Below are 18,028 nucleotides of genomic sequence, written 5' to 3'. Positions count from 1 at the left end.
ATAATTAGTGTTTGCCTGGATATGTAAAGAATTTTGTCTTAGCAAAATACAAAAACCATTGGGATATATCTCAGTTTAGCTGTCATGTCAACTTTTTTCTAAGAACAAGGTATTCCAAATTAATCCGTTCTTCTAATCAGGAAAATTCTCGTTTTTTTTTTTTTTTTTACAGAATTACAAGTACAGTTTTTGATCCATTTGTTAGTTTCTTTAGTTCCAGGACCTGAATTCCCTTTAATTAGTCCTTCAAGTATCTTCTCTTCTCTTTAAGTTGCTTTAATATTTATTTTTTTTAAAAATCCACAGACTGTGATTGTCAAGCCTTTCTCCTATACCAGTAATTGGTATTATTTTGTGTGTGCCCTGTTTGTGATTTTTTTAATGGCTTTGTATTAGAGTTGTTTTGGCTCCCAATTTATTCCTAAACTATGTGCCATGGTTTGCATTCCCTGAAAGCAAGGCCAAATACAAGAGTGCCAAAAATTTATTTGAGAGGCCGTTCCAGGAAAGACTAATAGAGGAATGGGGAAGTAAGACACAAAGGGGAAGGAATTTAATAATATTATCAAGCAAGTAATCACTGTGGGCAGTAGCTAAAATATACAGAGAACTCTGTAACATTGTAGAACATATGTGAGTTGTTCCAACCAACAGGCAAAGAAGCTGGAGTAATTTATCCACAGCTTCTTGTCTGTCATTGGTTGTAGGCTGTTTCTTGGGAGCATTAACACGGACACTTCTCATTTGCCCTGAGTGTGGGTGGGGCATCTTGCTTTGGTCAGAAAAATGACTTCAGGCAGAGTGTCACAGATATTCCCAGAGATCCCAAGCCTTATGGAGGAGAGACTGCAGAGGGTGAGGCTGACGGATATGGACAGGACATTAAGAGTCTCTTTTTTCTTTGGGTTGTTGTTTCACCTCATTTTTTATCTTTCCCTTTTTTTTTCTTTTTAATTTCATAGTCTCATTAAGTTTTTCTGCAGTCCCTCTGTTAATTATGGTAACCACTGGCCACAAGTGATAATTGAGCAATTGAAATGTGACAAGTCTTAACTGTAATGTGCTAGAAATATAAAATAATGCCAGTTTCAAAGTCTTAGTAGAAACAAATGCAAAGTATCTTCTTAATAACTTTTACATTATTATGTGTTGAAATAATACTTTGTACATATTGGGTTAAAAAAAGATCAAAATTAATTTCATATTTTAAAAAATTTTAAGTTAGGCTACTAAAATTTTTTTTAATTACATATATTCTTTAAGAATAGATTTTTCACCTCCATCTTGCCTGCTAAGTTTTTTTTCTTTTTACTTGGAAGACTGAAGGATTTAGTAAGTTTACACAAATACCATACTATTTTATTTTCTTTTTCACCTTACTGATGCTTAAGTTGTGCATAACTGTCCAGTTATTTGACTACTGCTTTGATAATGTGGGTACATTCTTTTAACACTCAGTCAACCTGCTGATTCTATATTAACTTAATATTTCATTCATTTACACTTATGAAAAAGGAGATTTTTACTTCCAGCCAAGATGGATTAGCAGGGACCAGATTTACCCACATGTGGAGGTTCTTACTGACACCAACTGGGTCCTACTATTCAATTTAATTCTGATGCTACTTAGAGTTAGTGCAGACCCCACAGGACTAAGGGCTCAGTCCCACAAGACTGCCCCCACTTCAGAGGTCATTCACAAGTCTTGAGCCACTGGTACTTCTAACTGACCAGCTATAAATCAGGGGATCCCATGACCCCTCCTCTGGCTTGATAATTTGCTAGAATGGCTCACAGAACTCAGGACAACACCTTACTTATTTTACTGATTTATTACAGAGGCTTGTGGATAAAGTTGTAATATTTCAACAATATCTCACCTGGCTTTAGTGCATCTGCATATCAACAGGCGTTCCTCAGGGGGTGGAGAAAGTAGTTCATCTCCATATCAGTGGGTGATTACCTGGGCAACCGAGGGCTTATCTGAACCTAAGAGGTTAGGGGGAGGTCTTGCTTGCTCCTGCTGGAGCAGGAAAGAGATGGCCCCAGACTGCATTTTGTAAGCAATAAATGAATTTTTAACTTTATTTTTCCCTTTGACTAATTTCAGTTTTAGAGATATTTTTCCCTGGGATTTCCTCTCCCCAGAGTTAAAAGGCTACAACTCAGGAACAGCCAAATGAGAGTGATGCACGGAAGGTGTGTATGTGGGGGGTACAGGGGCATAGCACTTCCATGCCATCTTCTAGCACATCACCCTCCTAGCAAGTCAATGTGTTTACCAAACTGGAAGCTATCAGAACTGCTTGTAGGAGAATTTTTTTTAATGTTGTGCAAGATTTTATTTAAGAGCCTGTTATAGACCAAAATGTAAGGACAGAAAGCTGACTGTCCCATAGCTAAAGTTTAGAGAGGCCTAACTGCCGCACATCCCCCTGCAGTTGGGGCCCAGAGAGCCGAACACCAATTGACATTAAGCATGGTCAGGGAGGTAAAGAGCCAGGTGAGTGATACCTGGCTCCATCTCCACCCACCCAAGTTTCAGAGGCAGATTCCATTCCAGCCTAGTCCCAGGAGAAGGAGTTGAGGGACAATGGGGAGGCTGGGGATAGGCTACAGGATGACCCTCCTTGTGAGTTTTGAAGTTAATTTACTAAAAAGATTAGTGGAGCCTTGGCTTCGAGTCTGTGACCATGACGTGGCTTCATGGGACAGGCTAGGTGAGGCTGGCAGGCTATTGTACGTGGCAGTTCACCCTCCCAGGGCTGACCAGGGAATGTGCTGTGACTGGCAGTGCCTCAGGGGTAGCAAATTCAGTCTGGGGTGGCTGCACTGCTGACACTGTGCGTTGAAGCAACTGTAGTGCTCTGATTAGGAACAGTGCTGTTTTCTTTGCCGTTCTGAATTACTGAATGTCTATCCACTGTAGTTCTTTCACTGCAAACATAGGTATTTCACCCTGTCATTCCTCCAGATGCTGTATTACTACTCAGGACAGTGGAGCTTTTCTTGCGCTCCCAAATATCCACCTTATTGGGATTGCTTGTATCCCCAACCATAGGACTGGCTGGAATGATTCCCTTTTCTCCACCAGCAGTGCCACCTGGTTTCTGGGAGGGAATTCCATCTTCATTAAGATCACTATCTGCAGTGCTGGTCTGACTCCTTTTTGGATATGCCACAACTGAAGGAATAGCTGGTCCAGCATGGTCACTATACGGCCTCTCCTTCTGGCTTGAAGAAATACTCCTTTGCACTTTGTGGTGAGGAGACTGGCCAGTACTGTGGTTGAGATCACTGCTTGGCCTCACCTTAGTGAGTGAAAGACTGCTGCTAGAGCTGGAGTCACTAGCATCCAGCTCTGAAGATTTTTCTCCCCAACAACAAATATGTAGCTGTGATTTCATCATATTTCATTTTGCTAAGAGATTCTTGAATTTCTTCTTGTGAGTATCCCATTCCCACCATAATATCTATTCTTTTCTGGTCTGAGATGTCCAGTTCTGGTTCAACAAATGTTTTGAGTTCATCTTCCTCATGCCCTGTGCTGACCCACCTGTCCTTCATGATTTGCTCTAGAATGCCTCGTTTCATTGGATTTAGCACCAGGAAACGTTTCAGAAGGTTTTCATAATCTGTGGAAATGTAGAAAGGGATTTTGTGTTTCCCTCTTCATACCCTCTCTCTCAGTTCCTTTAGGTCCTGTCCATCCAAGGGGAGAGACCCACTGACCAAGGTGTAAAGAGTGACACTGAGGCCCCACATGTCCACTTCTTGCCTGTCATATTTCTTGGCCTGGAAGAGCTCTGGGGCTGCAGATGGAGGACTGACACAAAACATATCCAGTTTACTGCCAACAGTAAATTCATTGCTAAAACCAAAGTCCACTATTTTAATGTTCATATCAGCATCTAACAATAGATTTGCAGCCTTGAAGTCTCTGTGAACGATTCGCTTTTGATGGCAGTATTGGACTGCAGACACTATCGGTCTAAATTTAGCTCTTGTTTTTTTTCCCTTCATTTTTCCATGTGCAACCAAATAGTCAAACACTTCACCTCCACTTGCATACTCCATGATTAGGTAGGGTGTTTTGTCAGTTTCAATGACTTCAAATAACTTCACTAGGATTGGATGATTTAAAATCTGCATTATTCTTACAGTCTCTGAAGAGCTTTTGTAGACTTGTTGGATTCAACTGAGTTTTGTCATTACTTTTATTGCAACCTCTCTGCCTGTAAGGATGTATCTTGCCAATTTCATTCTTGCAAAATTCTCCTTGCTGATTGTTTTCAACAGTCTATAGTTTCCAATGTGAGGTGGTTCATCTGCACAGGAAGCTACAGAGTTTCTATATGGAGCTCCAGAGCACCCAGTGAGAGAGGTAGCTTCTTGTTGCCCATCTCCGTGTGACGTGTGGTTCAGTGTCTCCTTCATTCACCGTTGGCAATGGGGTCTGAGTGGACATTTTACTTCACTTCACTTCTGTACGTGAGGGTGAAACAAAACAGCGTGGCCCCAGGGGGTCAGCGAGGGCGACCTCGAGTGCCCAGAGGGCGGCTCCCCTGCCCCACGGCCGCCTAGATCCCGGGCCGGCCCGGGCTGACCCGGGGCGGGTTCCAGGGCTCATGCCCCCCAGGCCCCGGCGGCTGCGCCCAGGAGCCCCGCGGGCCCTGACCCCCTAGTCCCCTCCACCGCCCTCGCCCGTCACGTCGCGGATTTCAGCGCCGGGACCTCCACAGGGTGCTGCCGGCGGCCCCCGGAGAGAGGACGAGGATGTACAGAAGGTGCAGTGCGAGCCAGGCCGCTGCGGGCCGCGGGCGCCGACCGTGGAGGGAGCTGCGGAGGTGGCGCCTGCGCCCGGCTGCTCCTATCCCTCCGGCTTGTTTTCTGCCTCGGCCTCCACCCGGTGGCCGCTGCCGCCGCTCCCGGTACCTCAGAGCCTCGCCGTAGAAGAATTTTAATAGAGCTCAATGTCCAGTGCCCTATTCCCCTCTCTGATGTCAGTGAGGGCGGGGCTGAATGTTCCAGCCCTTGGTTACTTGATCTTTCTGGTGATCAACCCCCACCTGAGGCTGTCTAGGGCCCCACCTTATGTCATCTCATTAGCATAAACTCAGAGGTGATGAAAAGGTCCATTATGAATAACAAAAGACACACCTATCTTTTAGGAAATGCCAAAGATTTTAGGAGCTCTGTGCCAAGAGCCTGGGACAAAGACCAAAAATATTTATTATACCATACCTCCTAACTGAAACAACCCCAAAAGTGGGCAAAACATATGAAATAACAGTTTTCAAGACATTGGGTGTCAAGAAAAAAAAAAAAGGACAGTCATTCCTGAAAGGTAGGAACCATATGAAGTGAGTCTTATGATTATTCCGTTATAGCCTACATAAAATTTCCAGACCTCAGTGCACAGTGGGAGAACTCAGATGGAGCTCAACAGTCTCTGAAGTTAAGTAGACAAAGCTAGGAATTTGGGGAATCCAAAGCAGCTAGGTCCTCAGGGCAGACTAACAGAGAGGGGAGAGCCTCAGAGAAAATTCTGGACAGGAATAGTTCAGGTTTCCACAATCCAGAGTGGAAAACCTCATAATTCAGGGGGTATTGTGTAGAGTACTTGAAAAGGTTTTGCCGCAGTAATGGGCCTAACTTAGCCTTAGACTAAACACTGCTCTGTTTCTGTCTAACAAACTTTAAAAATAAGACCTGAAAGGATCAGACGATTTCCAAGTAACTTAATCTTGTTCCAGAATAAAGATCAAGAATATTTTTAGGGATACAAAAATATCCAACCCACAAGATAAAATTCATGATGTTTGGCATCCAACAAAAAATTAATAGGAATGCAAAGAAATAGGAAAATATGACACATAATGTAGAGAAAAATCAATCAATTGAAAAAGACCCATGCATGACACAAAGGATAGAATCAATAGACAAGAAACTGTTAATGTAACTGTACTCTGTATGTTCAAAAATTAGAGGATAATTGAATATGTTAAGTTGAGATATGGAAGATATTTTAAAAGGCCCAAATTGGACTTCTAAAGATGAAAACTATAATGTCTTAGATGAAAAGTTCACTGGATGGTATTAATGGAAGTTTAGACATTGCTGAAGATTAGTGAACTTGAAAGTTTAACAAATGAAATTATCCAAAAAAAACAGAGAAAAAACTTAAAAAATTGAACAGAACATCAGTGAGATATGGTAAAACTTAAAGTGACCTAATATATGTGTAATTGGAGTCTGCAAGAGTAAGGAATATAGGTAAGAGGAAATGGCCTCAAACTTGCCAACTCTGATCAAATAAACCACAAAGCAAAGAAATTCAATGAACCCCAACTATAAGAAAAATGAAGAGAATTACACCAAGGCTTATCATAATCAAATATCCCAAGACCATTGGCAACAAAATAGACAAACTAATAAAAATGGAATGATTTAAACAGATACTTCACCAAAGAGGATACATGATGACAAAGAAACACAGGATCAGATACTCAACATCACTAATCAATAGGGAAATGCAAAATAAAACTCCCAGGAGAGAACATGATGTGCCTTAGAACTGCTATAATCAAAGACTAACCATTCCAGGTGTTGCCACAGAGGTGAAGGAGATGAAACTCATACTACTGGTAGGAAAGTGAAATGTTACAATCACTTTTGAAAACAGTATGAAATTTTCTTTAAAAATTAAGCATGTCTACCATATGATTCCACAATTCTTCTCCTAGGTGTTTACCCAAGATAAATTAAATATGTTCATACAAAGACTTGTATATGAAGGTTCAAGCAGATTTGTCATAACCCAAACTGGAAATGACTCACACATCCATTAACAGATGAATGGATAAGTCAGTGGTAGTCTCTCCATACAACAGAGTACTTCCTAGCGTATAAAAGAATGAACTATTGACACATCCAACAACACTGATGAATATTGAAATAATTATGCTGAGTGCAAGAAGCTAGACAAAGAAGAGTACATACTATATGACTCTTATTTACATAAGATTCTAGGAAATGCAAAACTAATGCATAATGACAAAAAGCAGACCAGAGGTTTCCTGGGAATTGGAGGGCTTGGAGGGGAGAACAAATTAGAAAGATTAGGAAGAAATTTTTGGAGGTGATAGATAAATTTGTTATCATGATTGTGGTGATTGTTCCTTGGGAATGTAATTGTACACTTTAAATATGTGTATTTTACTGCATGTCATTTATACCTCAATAAAGCTGTTAAAAGATATATTAAAGGGGGCGGAGCCAGGATGGCGGCGTGAGTAGAGCCGTGGAAATCTCCTCCCAAAAACACACAGAGCTATGAAAATATAACAAAGAAAAATCTTCCTAAAATAGAGACCAGAGGACACAGGACAACATCCAGACCACATCCACACCTGCAAGAACCCAGTGCCTTGTGAAGGGGGTAAGATACAAGCCCCGGTCCGGCGGGACCCGAGCGCCCCTCCCCCCGGCTCCCGGCGGGTGGAAAGAAACCGGAGCGGTTTTTTTTTGGCGAGTGCTTTTTGGAAGCCTTAAAGGGACCGGCCCCCGTTGCTAGGGAGGCAGGGTGGCGGGACCAGTGAGCAGGTGCCTGGGACCGGCGCCTGAGGACAAAGAATATCCCGCATTTCTCCCTGTGGGACCGGCGGGTGGATGCCTGAGACCGGTGCCTGAGGACGGAGGAAATCGCGCGTTTTTCCCCTTTTTTATTCTCTTTTTGGCGAGCGCTTTTTGGAAGCCTTAAAGGGACAGGGACCCCGGTGCTAGGGAGGCAGGGCGGCAGGACTGGTGAGCGGGTGCCTGGGACCAGCGCCTGAGGACAAAGAATATCGAGCGTTCCTTCCCTGCGGGACCGGTGGGTGGGTGCTTTTTGGAAGCCTTGAAAGGACAGGGACCCTGGTGCTAGGGAGACAGGGCAGCAGGACCAGTGGGCAGGTGCCTGGGACCGGCACCTGAGGACAAAAAAAAAAAAAAAAAAAAATTGCGTGTTTTTTCCTTTTTTTTTTTCTTTCTGTTCCCTCTCACATTGTTGTTGTTGTTGTTTTGGTTTGGAGAGTGCTTTTTGGAAGTCTTAAAGGGGCAGGACAGGTCACTTAGACCAGAGGCAGGGAATCTGGGGATCTCTGAGCACTCTAACCCCCTGGGCAGCAGGGAGCACAGAGGCCCCTTACGGAGATAAATAGCCTCCCGGCCGCTCCCCCTCCAACGGGGCTCCACCATTTTGGAGAAACAGCCCCACCCAGGCCAAGCCCACAGCAACAGCGGAGATAAACCCCAAAGCAACTGGGCAGGAAGCAGAAGCCCTGTCTGCACACAGCTGCCCAGCACAAGCAACTAGAGGTCGCTATTCTCCCAGGAAAAGGCTACAAACCAACAAGAAGGGAAGCTCTTCCAGCGGTCACTTGTACCAGCTCTGCAAACTATATCTATCACCATGAAAAGGCAAAACTACAGGCAGACAAAGATCACAGAGACAACACCTGAGAAGGAGACAGACCTAACTAGTCCTCCTGAAAAAGAATTCAAAATAAAAATCATGAACATGCTGACAGAGATGCAGAGAAAAATGCAAGAGCAGTGGGATGAGATGCAGAGAAAAATGCAAGAGCAGTGGGATGAAGTCCGGAAGGAGATCACAGATGTCAGGAAAGAGATCACAGAAGTGAAACAATCCCTGGAAGGATTTATAAGCAGAATGGATAAGATGCAAGAGGCCATTGAAGGAATAGAAGCCAGAGAACAGGAACGTATAGAAGCTGACATAGAGAGAGATAAAAGGATCTCCAGGAATGAAACAACACTAAGAGAACTATGTGACCAATACAAAAGGAATAATATTCATATTATAGGGGTACCAGAAGAAGAAGAAAGAGGAAAAGGGATAGAAAGTGTCTTTGAAGAAATAATTGCTGAAAACTTCCCCAAACTGGGGGAGGAAATAATCGAACAGACCATGGAATTACACAGAACCCCCAACAGAAAGGATCCAAGGAGGACAACACCAAGACACATAGTAATTAAAATGGCAAGGATCAAGGACAAGGAAAGAGTTTTAAAGGCAGCTAGAGAGAAAAAGGTCACCTATAAAGGAAAACCAATCAGGCTAACATCAGACTTCTCAACAGAAACCCTACAGGCCAGAAGAGAATGGCATGATATACTTAATGCAATGAAACAGAAGGGCCTTGAACCAAGGATACTGTATCCAGCACGACTATCATTTAAATATGATGGTGGGATTAAACAATTCCCAGACAAGCAAAAGCTGAGGGAATTTGCTTCCCACAAACCACCTCTACAGGGCATCCTACAGGGACTGCTCTAGATGGGAGCACCCCAAAAAAGAGCACAGAAAAAAACACAGAACATATGAAGAATGGAGGAGGAGGAATAAGAAGGGAGAGAAGAAAAGAATCTCCAGACAGTGTATATAACACCTCAATAAGTGAGCTAAGTTAGGCAGTAAGATACTAAAGAAGCTAACCTTGAACCTTTGGTAACCACGAATTTAAAGCCTGCAATGGCAATAAGTACATATCTCTCAATAGTCACCCTAAATGTAAATGGACTTAATGCACCAATCAAAAGACACAGAGTAATAGAATGGATAAAAAAGCAAGACCCATCTATATGCTGCTTACAAGAAACTCACCTTAAACCCAAAGATAAGCATAGACTAAAAGTCAAGGGATGGAAAAACATATTTCAGGCAAACAACAGTGAGAAGAAAGCAGGGGTTGCAGTACTAATATCAGACAAAATAGACTTCAAAACAAAGAAAGTAACAAGAGATAAAGAAGGCCACTACATAATGATAAAGGGCTCAGTCCAACAAGAGGATATAACCATTCTAAATATATATGCACCCAATACAGGAGCACCAGCATATGTGAAGCAAATACTAACAGAACTAAAGAGGGAAATAGACTGCAATGCATTCATTGTAGGAGACTTCAACACACCACTCACCCCAAAGGATAGATCCACCGGGCAGAAAATAAGTAAAGACACACAGGCACTGAACAACACACTAGAACAGACGGACCTAATAGACATCTATAGAACTCTACATCCAAAAGCAACAGGATATACATTCTTCTCAAGTGCACATGGAACATTCTCCAGAATAGACCACATACTAGCTCACAAAAAGAGCCTCAGTAAATTCCAAAATATTTAAATTCTACCAACCAATTTTTCAGACCACAAAGGTATGAAAGTAGAAATAAATTCTACAAAGAAAACAAAAAGGCTCACAAACACATGGAGGCTTAACAACATGCTACTAAATAATCAAGGGATCAATGAACAAATCAAAATAGAGATCAAGGAATATATAGAAACAAATGACAACAACAACACTAAGCCCCAACTTCTGTGGGATGCAGCGAAAGCAGTCTTAAGAGGAAAGTATATAGCAATCCAGGCACACTTGAAGAAGGAAGAACAATCCCAAATGAATAGTCTAACATCACAATTATTAAAACTGGAAAAAGAAGAACAAAGGAGGCCTAAAGTCAGCAGAAGGAGGGACATAATAAAGATCAGAGAAGAAATAAACAAAATTGAGAAGAATAAAACAATAGCAAAAATCAACGAAACCAAGAGCTGGTTCTTTGAGAAAATAAACAAAATAGATAAGCCTCTAGCCCAACTTATTAAGAGAAAAAGAGAGTCAACACAAATCAACATAATCAGAAATGAGAATGGAAAAATCATGACAGACTCCACAGAAATACAAAGAATTATTAAAGACTACTATGAAAACCTATATGCCAACAAGCTGGAAAACCTAGAAGAAATGGACAACTTCCTAGAAAAATACAACCTCCCAAGACTGACCAAGGAAGAAACACAAAAGTTAAACAAACCAATTACAAGCAAAGAAATTGAAACAGTAATCAAAAAACTACCCAAGAACAAGACCCCGGGGCCGGACGGATTTACCTCGGAATTTTATCAGACACACAGAGAAGACATAATACCCATTCTCCTTAAAGTGTTCCACAAAATAGAAGAAGAGGGAATACTCCCAAACTCATTCTATGAGGCCAACATCACCCTAATACCAAAACCAGGGAAAGACCCCACCAAAAAAGAAAATTACAGACCAATATCCCTGATGAATGTAGATGCAAAAATACTCAATAAAATATTAGCAAACAGAATTCAACAGTATATCAAAAGGATCATACACCATGACCAAGTGGGGTTCATCCCAGGGATGCAAGGATGGTACAACATTCGAAAATCCATCAACATCATCCACCACATCAACAAAAAGAAAGACAAAAACCACATGATCATCTCCATAGCTGCTGAAAAAGTATTTGACAAAATTCAACATCCATTCATGATAAAAACTCTCAGCAAAATGGCAATAGAGGGCAAGTACCTCAACATAATAAAGGCCATATATGATAAACCCACAGCCAGCATTATACTGAACAGCGAGAAGCTGAAAGCATTTCCACTGAGATTAGGAACCAGACAGGGATGCCCACTCTCCCCACTGTTATTTAACATAGTACTGGAGGTCCTAGCCACGGCAATCAGACAAAACAAAGAAATACAAGGAATCCAGATTGGTAAAGAAGAAGTTAAACTGTCACTATTTGCAGATGATATGATACTGTACATAAAAATCCCTAAAGACTCCACTCCAAAACTACTAGAACTGATATCAGAATACAGCAAAGTTGCAGGATACAAAATTAACACACAGAAATCTGTAGCTTTCCTATACACTAACAACGAATCAATAGAAAGAGAAATCAGGAAAACAATTCCATTCACCATTGCATAAAAAAGAATAAAATACCTAGGAATAAACCTAACCAAAGAAGTGAAAGACTTATACTCTGAAAACTACAAGTCACTCCTAAGAGAAATTAAAGGGGACACTAATAAATGGAAACTCATCCCATGCTCATGGCTAGGAAGAATTAATATCATAAAAATGGCCATCCTGCCCAAAGCAATATACAGATTTGATGCAATCCCTCTCAAATTACCAGCAACATTCTTCAATGAATTGGAACAAATAATTCAAAAATTCATATGGAAACACCAAAGACCCCGAATAGCCAAAGCAATTCTGAAAAAGAAGAATAAAGTAGGGGGGATCTCACTCCCCAACTTCAAGCTCTACTACAAAGCCATAGTAATCAAGACAATTTGGTACTGGCACAAGAACAGAGCCACAGACCAGTGGAACAGATTAGAGACCCCAGAAATTAACCCAAACATATATGGTCAATTAATATTTGATAAAGGAGCCATGGACATACAATGGCAAAATGACAGTCTCTTCAATAGATGGTGCTGGCAAAACTGGACAGCTACATGTAGGAGAATGAAACTGGACCATTGTCTAACCCCATATACAAAGGTAAACTCAAAATGGATCAAAGACCTGAATGTAAGTCATGAAACCATTAAACTCTTGGAAAAAAACAGGCAAAAACCTCTTAGACATAAACATGAGTGATCTCTTCTTGAACATATCTCCCCGGGCAAGGAAAACAACAGCAAAAATGAGCAAGTGGGACTACATTAAGCTGAAAAGCTTCTGTACAGCGAAAGACTCCATCAATAGAACAAAAAGGAACCCTACAGTATGGGAGAATATATTTGAAAATGACAGATCCGATAAAGGCTTGACGTCCAGAATATATAAAAAGCTCACACGCCTCAACAAACAAAAAACAAATAACCCAATTAAAAAATGGGCAGAGGAACTGAACAGACAGTTCTCCAAAAAAGAAATACAGATGGCCAAGAGACACATGAAAAGATGCTCCACATCGCTAATTATCAAAGAAATGCAAATTAAAACTACAATGAGGTATCACCTCACACCAGTAAGGATAGCTGCCATCCAAAAGACAAACAACAACAAATGTTGGCGAGGCTGTGGAGAAAGGGGAACCCTCCTACACTGCTGGTGTGAATGTAAATTAGTTCAACCATTGTGGAAAGCAGTATGGAGGTGCATCAAAATGCTCAAAACAGACCTACCATTTGACCCAGGAATTCCACTCCTAGGAATTTACCCTAAGAACGCAGCAATCAAGTTTGAGAAAGACAGATACACTCCTATGTTTATTGCAGCACTATTTACAATAGCCAAGAATTGGAAGCAACCTAAATGTCCATCGGTAGATGAATGGATAAAGAAGATGTGGTACATATACACAATGGAATACTACTCAGCCATAAGAAGTGGAAAAATCCAACCATTTGCAGCAACATGGATGGATCTGGAGAGTATTATGCTCAGTGAAATAAGCCAAGCGGAGAAAGAGAAATACCAAATGATTTCACTCATCTGAGGAGTATAGGAACAAAGGAAAAACTGAAGGAACAAAACAGCAGCAGAATTACAGAACCCAAAAATGGACTAACAGGTACCAAAGGGAAAGGAACTGGGGAGGATGGGTGGGCAGGGAGGGGTAAGGGGGGGGAAGAAAAAGGGGGGTATTAAGATTAGCATGCATGGGGGGGGAGGGAGAAAGGGGAGGGTGGGCTGCACAACACAGAGAGGACAAGTAGTGACTCTACAACATTTTGCTAAGCTGATGGGCAGTAACCGTAATGTGGTTGTTAGGGGGGACCTGATATAGGGGAGAGCATAGTAAACATAGTATTCTTCATGTAAGTGTAGATTAAAAATTAAAAAAAAAAAAAAAGAAAGAAAGAAAGAAAAGGGGGATTACTCCTTAACAGGATAAAACTATTGGTAAATCAAAGATCAACGCATGCTTTAAATATCCTTAATGTTGATCACTTAAAGGGTATCAGATGATCAGCTATGGAGGTACTCTTTTCTGATAATATTCCTTTCTCTTAATTAAAAAAAAAAAAAAAAAAAGCAGTTACTGTGTGCTGACCTCCAATGAGTTCTGCACAGTGGTATAGAGGGCATGTCAAAGTGTGGGCAAAGGGTCTGTTTGTTTCTACGCAGAAGATCAAGGCCTAGCTTGGATACCCAGAAAATGAACTAAGATACGATATGAGGAGGAGCTTCCGGCATCAACACTCTCTGGAGGACTTGTGCCGGGGGATGATCATCAAAAAGCCTCCACAGGGATCCGGACGATGCTGCGGTTGTGGCTGCATCCAGCCCACCGTCTCCTGGACTTGCCATAGGAATGAGGAGGGAGATGTCTAGGCTGGCATGTGCATACAGTGAGACAACGAATTTGACCGGATCTGTACTGTTGGAACTCAACCAGGAGTTGGGAGGGGTGCAAGTTGTAGCACTCCAAAATCTCATGACTATAGACTATCTATGGTTAAAAGAACATATGGGATGTGAACAGATCCCAGAAATGGGCTGCTTTAATTTGTCTGATGGTTCAAGTACAGTTGGACAATATCCATCATATCATAGATAAATTTTCACAAATGCCTAGGGTGCCTAAATGGTTTTCTTGGCTTCACTGGAGATGGATGGTAATTATAGATTTGCTTTGTTTATGTCACCATATTCCTATTATGTTAATATGTGTGTGCAAATTAGTTAGTAGTTTAAAACCTATACATACTTAAGGTACTATACAAGAAGATATGTCAAAGAAATAATCAATCCTCCCATGTTTCCTTCATATGCTACATCTATAGCTTTTCTTCTTCCTTCCTAATTACAACCCTTAAATAGAATTCGTGCCTCATATCGAATTTACCGAGTATCATAATTCCTCCAGGTGGTAAAGATACCTCGAGACAAGTGCTGGGCATAGAAGCCACAGGGCATAAATCTGCAAAGAAGTAAAAAGCTAACCTTTGCAAACAATATGGCTTCTCTCTCACTTACCAACTTTACATTTCCCTGTATGGCCCCGGAAGATGACTGGTTAGCCAGAGACGGGTAAGATTCCTCAAGGGAGGAACAACCTAAGACAGGCACAGTCGCAGGGGGGCCATCAGGTGAGAATTTGGGGATCAACAGAGGTGAGGCTCAGAACCTCACCCCCCCTGCTTTGAGAGAAATCATCTGCATCCGTGGATGTCTTGCTGCCCTTGTCTAGCCTGGATTAATACTTAGTCCATAGGCACACACCTGATCATCTGATCATCTACATTTGCCTTCTTACAGCACTAAACTATGTTTTCTACCTTTATCTTGCATCTACCTAGCACTTCAGCATTTTATTAAAAATAAAAATAATAATAATAATAGGAGAAATGTGGGATCAACATATAAATCAAGTACAAAAATCAAACGAATATTCATATTTGACCTGATTGTTTATAGGTCATATTGCATGATCAAAACCAAAAGTTTCTGTGATGAATGCCCTTGTACTGTTCACCATGTAAGAATTTATTCACTATGTAAGAATTCGTTCACCATGTAAGAACTTGTTCATTATGCTTCAGAAGATTGGAGACTGACGAGAATTAGGCTTGAGATGGATTAATGATTGTACATTGAGCGTTGACCCCCCTATACTGAATTTTATTGTTGTTAACAACCACTTGATCAATAAATATGAGAGATGCCCTCTCAAAAAAAAAAAAAAGATATATTAAAGTGAACTATAAATGTCTGCATTAGAAATAAAGCACATTTTGCTTAAGCAACAGAAGGTTGAGGTGGTATGTACTAAAAACAAAAACATCATTAATAATTTCAAAGGTTCTGTTTAAGGTATATAATAAACCTAGGTTTTTTAAAAATTTAATTTAAAATTAAAACCTAAATTAAATTTAAAAAATTAATTATGGGTCTGTGAGCTGCTACCCCAAGGTAAAGCCAAGGTTCATTAACCTCAGTTGGTCATTTTTCCCTCAGGAAAATACACTGCACTGGTGGATTTGTAAGTATGTGTAGTAATTACAGAGGGCTTCTGAAATTCTGTACACTGTGACATGTGAGGACACAAAGTACATTACTAAGTTTGACCACTAAGATACAACATGAAAAATGTGTTTAAAAAGAACATGTAAGGATGTCATAGGGGAAATTAAAAAGAAGAAATAGGTAAGTACAGGCAATATGACATGAGGTGCTTGTTAAAGGCACTTTATACTTTCAGTTTAGCAGAGACACGGGATTGAACCTTGTTATTGGAATAATAATTACAAGATAATGAGGGGGAAATGTATCCTCTGTGACTACAAACCCCATGTACACAGAAACAAAGAATTCCAAGAAGGAAGCATTTCTCTGGTTTAGAGTTGAGTATCTTTGTGATGGCTGCAGTTTTAAAGTAAAGAATGCAAAGCTCAGGTACTCCAAACCAGGTAGCCCACTTTCTGGGAACATGCAAATCAGGCAGGATTATGGGGTAGAGATGATACAGGTTTCTCTACCACATTCACCATTAGTTGGCTGATTTATTATTCAATCAATAAATATTCATTTATCTACCAGGCACTGACACTTGGCCAGGTGCTCTTCAGAATTCTGATCTAAAATTTAGCGAATTCTCCTCTATTTTCATCATCTTCTCTGAATGCTCATTTCAATTTCTTGCCATAATGGAGCCATAGACGTCCCTTAGGGATATAGTGTCTTCTGCAGTCCTTTCAAATGGAGGACCTACCTAAACATCCTCCTTCCTCCCTACTGCCACTCCCAGCACATCACTTCCTCTCCTTTTTGTAAAATGCCTGCTCCTCAGACAATCACCTTCTTCTTATAATCCCTCATACTCCCTCCAGCAATCATCTATTGCCCCTCATTCATGAAAGACTAAGTGTGTGGCTCAGGCTTTCTCCACCCTAACTCCCGCCACCATCCTGAGTCATTTCAGCACAAGCTTGGGTGACCCACCAACTAGTCACCCAACTCCTTGAATGCCTCCTCTTCGGTAAGTTCCCCTTTTCCATCCCAATAGCCCACTGCCAAGTCACACCTAGATCAGGAGCTGCATCGTATCAGCAACACTAACTCACATACAGCCTCTTCCAGCCACAGCTTCTATCCTTTCAGTTCAAGTACTTGGGGCATAATAGTTTGCCTCCTTCTTTTTTTCTTTTGTTGTCTAAACTTTTTATTTCTTTTTTCTTACCTTGTTTTATCTAGGGCATACAGTAAAATAATGAACAGGTAAGATGTACTAATAGAGTTTCTCTGAAAATCTAATACAAATATTGTTCTTTCAATCTCCCAGGCAAACTCCCCAGTCTAAGCCATCATTCTTTCACTTGTTAACTAATCTAGCCTCCAAAATAGACTCCCCAATTCCACTCTGTTCCTCTCCATTCTTTCTGCACTTAATAGACAGAGTAATCTTTTAAAAACAAGCTAGGGTATGTCATTGCCTTGCTTTAAACATCTCACTGGTTTATGATTGAACTTAGACTAAATCCTAAAGCTTTAACAGAACTTCAAGCCCTTCTTTCCTCCCTCAGTTTTTTTCACACTACCTTCTTTCATTTCCTGAGGACAAAGCTTTCCTGCAGCAAATACTTCTCCATGGCTTTTTCTTCTGCCGAGAGGGCTCTTTGCCTCACATTTTGCCTAGAGCACTCCTACTCATCCTTCAGGTCTCAGAACTTTCCCAAACAAGCCCTCCCACAACACTAACATTCATTCAACTCTCCTTTTAAATATTTCATTTAACTCTTCATTTTTCCTTCAGAGCACTTACTACCTTTTGTAATCACATATAGTCATTTATGTGACTACTCAATATACGTCTCTCCCACTGTATTAAAAGCTCTGTGTGTTCACCCCACCATCCCTAGCCGTGGCATTTTGCCCAGAAAATAGTGTGCTCTTAATAAATATTTATTGAATGAATAAACAGATGAATGAGGACATAAAGATGAATAAGACACAATCCTGGCTCAGAAAATGCACTCAACAAATCTTTCCTTCCAGTCTCGGTGATTTGTTTTCCTTACCAGGATGAGAAATGGCAGTAAACAGCAAGATGACATCCATGATCCCAGCTTCATATTCCTTAGTGAGAGGACCTGCCTAGGTCAGAAATTGACTAATATAAGCAATTATAGCAGCCTGAATCTAGGCCTGAAAATGGCAGGAGAAGCAGGA

The 18,028-nt window shown here is 41.0% G+C and overlaps 1 long non-coding RNA gene and 1 pseudogene across 2 annotated transcripts in view; both read right to left on the bottom strand.

Moving 5' to 3' along the window:
* Positions 1-18,028, bottom strand: part of LOC118970139 (uncharacterized) — a 129,774-nt gene that overhangs the window by 64,023 nt on the left and 47,723 nt on the right. The window lies entirely within an intron of this gene.
* Positions 2,955-4,437, bottom strand: LOC108401753 (MAP/microtubule affinity-regulating kinase 3-like; annotated as a pseudogene).

Source organism: Manis javanica, chromosome 2, assembly GCF_040802235.1.
Source record: "Manis javanica isolate MJ-LG chromosome 2, MJ_LKY, whole genome shotgun sequence".
Lineage (NCBI taxonomy): Eukaryota > Metazoa > Chordata > Mammalia > Pholidota > Manidae > Manis > Manis javanica.
Note: the sequence above shows the minus strand (reverse complement) of the source record. Positions and strands in the feature narration are given on the sequence as shown.